A 4,131-nucleotide genomic window follows, 5' to 3' on the forward strand; every position below is an offset into this window, starting at 1 on the left:
ATTATACATCAAATAGGCATAAATCTGATTTGGTACGACAAGTTACCAGAATGAAAAAAAAACAGTATTTTAGGATCCAGCTGTAAGTTTATTCAAATTTGAAACCAGAAGTCTGAGATTCAGTGGCATTGACGTGTATTCATTTTAACCATAATGTCAACATCTTACATTTGATAATTATTTTTCCTTGAAAATGGACGTTTGAGTAACAAAATTCTCGATAATGGGACTATTTTTTTTGAAATGAGAATATATTATCCTAATAGCACTATATATTTAATCAAATCCGATGCCGAAATTCCAACTTAAAAATAAATTCCACAGTTTGGCTGTAGTTTTAATTTTAATTTATCTATAGGCCTACTATATTATACGTATACTTATAGGCCTAAGTGTTTAAATGTATTCCCGTCGGGTTGTTAACGATTGATTACTTTCTGTCTATTTGAATGTATTTTCCTGTGTCCTTGAATGCTTTCTGAAAACAAAATTAATGAAATGAAATTTAAATGTTGAATCCTTGTTAATATTGTATTTATAATTTAGGTGTTTATTAGTGCTTTATCTTCAGTAATTATTAATTATAATATTAAATGAGGGTCCGACTTAAACTTCACTTAGGCCTATCTGGTGTAATTACGACGAGTGAAAACCAGATGGAGTATTTTTCTCTATTCTCTGTTGACATCGTTGACATCCTCTAAATTATTTGCTGCCCAGTCACGTTGTTCATGCCGTTCTCTTGTCTTTTCCCATCCAAGGAATTATGCAAGCTCCGCCACTTGTATATTATTGGTAAGGTCTCTAAACGCACACACTTGCGTTTTTGGAAGAACACGTATGTGTTTGAGACAAGTGCATATTCCCTGGTCGTCTTCTGATTATTCAGTTTTTAACTTTGGAAATCCTTCAAGATGAGACGATTGTTGTGTCCAAGACACGACGAGAAAACCACTTCCAATTGTATTTTCGAAATATGCGTCTGTCTCGTTGCCATAGAAAGTGATCACATGAATGAAGTTTAACTGCAAGTTATACCATTTTCAAAGATGATGGATGTCAGTCAAAATGTGATATTCAGGGCCGTCGGAGCCGCACCGGCCGAACCCCCGATCAAATTTTCTCAATCATATTCACACCTTTTAATAAATATATAGGCCTACTGATACCTATATTATGTGACTGTGAATATTATGTGAGTGTTAATATAAATGTTATACATTTGTCAAAAATCCACCATGCACATTTCAATTGTGTGCACAATCCTTAATTTTTAGTGATTAAGATTGATTTTGAAAATGTTTAGGTACAAATAGGCCTATAACATAACAATGAACTGTATAACATTTTGGGGGCTGGTTCAAGCCAAACTGTCACCATGACAAATGTATAATGGTCAAGCTGGCCCTAATTACTTGCAATCAAATTTTAAACCCTTAAAGTGAAGGACATTATGTATTTTTTAATATTCTAGTTTAGTACTGTAGTCTGGTAGTTGTGCATTTTAATTTGTTATTTTTATTATATTTTAGCCACACAACATATGCACCAACGATTGTCAACGATTGCCCTACGGGTAGGTGACAATTCCTTTCACAATACACTCACGATGCTCTACACAAATTAAATCTTAGTATGAAGTTTAAGGAGTGAAGTTGTTTTGGTCGTGAACATGAATGTAATTAACACAGACAGGAATTGAACCCAAGCCCCTGGGATTGGAAGGCAAGCATCTTCAACGCCAAGCTTTTCAACTCCACACCTGTCTGGTAACATCCAAATTATGGTGAAAGCATGCTTGTATGTGAACTACTGTATATCGTTGACACATCGTCGCCAAAAACATCTTCTAAAATATTGAATTTCGGAATACTGTTTCTTCTCAGTTTGGAAAATGTACGGTACATATAGGTAAGTAAAGCGTGTACTATGCCGTACTGTAGTTGAACAAACCAGTAGGCCGACATGGTGTTAGCTTTAATTGCGGCATCCATTGTTGACGTTGTTGTTGTTCAGGCCCATATGTTATTTTATTAGACCAGAGACTGTGCCATAAAATCGGTTTGTAGAGAGTCCTTTCAATTAATTTTGTGGACAACATAACAAATCTCAAAATTGGGCCATATACAATGGCATTAAACCGGGATATCGGAGTGGAAAACAACAGTAACAAAATAACATAGCTAAAGTTGTGTAATGATATACCGTATAGTTTTGGTCGTAGGCATATGTTTTTGCAACCTCACTCATCAATGTTAATCTATTTGTAAAATTAAGTAAAATCATTTTGATTGATTTGATAAAGTGTAATATTATATATAGGCCTATATTGACTGAAAAACGATCGGTGGGACGTAAATTGCGCATTAAATTAAATAGGCCTATAGCAAACAAATTCATATAGAATGCAGCATAAAGTGATCTTAATGCTGTTGTTTCCTAAACCGTATGCTTTTTTGTTGTTGCTTAATATTCTATACAGTATATATATATATATATATATATATATATATATACCCTATATATATATATATATATAGCCCTTCTTGTTCAATCAAATGAATATGGTCTCCAAATAAATTTATATTTACTCCGGAAGTTTATTCAATCGTCATTCTAGAAATCTAAAAAGAGAATATGCATGTATAACACGTAGCATAAAATAATACATTAACAATATTGTATTCCAATTCATGATACAATCAAAATTAACGGGTGAACAAAATATGAATCTATTCATATATAAAATCGTTTCAAAATCATAAAATCATATAACACAAATTAATATTAAAATATTAAAATGCTATAGTAATAGTAATTAAGTGAGTATCTTATTTAAACATATTGGAACACGCTAATGTTCCGTCACTTTACTTAGCCTAAATATTCCTTGGAATATTCGTATAATCAAACGTTTGCTTTCTTATATCTAATGTATAAACATATTAAGTTAAATAAGTCCTATCACAGCGTCCGGTACTGCTGTATTACAAGATACCGTGACATCATAAACCCATTCAGCCGACCCGGCGAATGCGACACTATAAAAGCGCTAACATAGGCTCTAATTGCAAACATAGGTATCACCCTGGATTATGTATTACTTGAGTGAGGAATATCAATCATACCAGAGTAAATAAATTTAGTTTTATAAAATAACATATCTAGCGGTATAATAGAAAAATAGCTAATAATAATAATAATAATAATAATAATAATAATAATAATAATAATAATAATAATAATAATAATAATAATAGTAATAATAATAATAATACGGTAATAACGACTAAAATACTAATACTAATAATTACAAACAACGAATACGGCTTTAAAGTTTAGCGATAAGTTAATTAAACAATATAGAAAATAGAATTATGATTAAACTAAAGGATTTAACATTGGTTACCAACATAGCGTGATTCATAATAACAATATCACTTCTTTATTAATCGAAGTATTTATTTAGCTTATCCTATGGTAAAGATATTTTTCGAAATGATAATCATATAGGCTTACAATTATTAAAACGATAGTAATAATATTAAAATATCAAAATAGGACGATAGTTCATCATGGATATAACAATTAAAAGCAATAGAATTATAAAATGTAAAGTTAAATCTCAATACAACTATTCACTGGTATTCGTATAGCCTGGGTCACTATCCCAATGCTTACAGTAGCCTATGCACATTATAACTGTGCTCTGCCTAAAACGTCCTTCAGCATTCCTTCGCTTGGCCTTTAGCCTAGGCAAAGGGCTATTACCTGTACAACTAAAACACAGTACAGTATATTATACATCTATACCATGGATGTCTAATAATAACATAAACATACTTTTAATTAAACTAAAAGTTAAACAATAATTAAAAATACAAATCTTACCTAAAAAGAGCCAGTCGTAGAGATCGGATTAAACATAAAATTCGAATTAATAAACAATGGAAATTGAATAGAGTTCTCATCGATGCGCTGGAGATGTGACAAGTAAGTAAGGAATGTGGGTATAGGTCCATGAAACCTCGTTGGTGGTCACTCTTAATGAGAAAAACAGTTAAATTATTACTTTAATGGAAGAGGGCTCTGTGTATACTGGTTCCCGTATTCATTGGGGTTACATATATA

Source organism: Anneissia japonica, unplaced genomic scaffold (genome assembly GCF_011630105.1).
Source record: "Anneissia japonica isolate Jap-2015-1 unplaced genomic scaffold, ASM1163010v1 scaffold466_len1169948_cov191, whole genome shotgun sequence".
Classification (NCBI taxonomy): Eukaryota; Metazoa; Echinodermata; class Crinoidea; order Comatulida; family Comatulidae; genus Anneissia; species Anneissia japonica.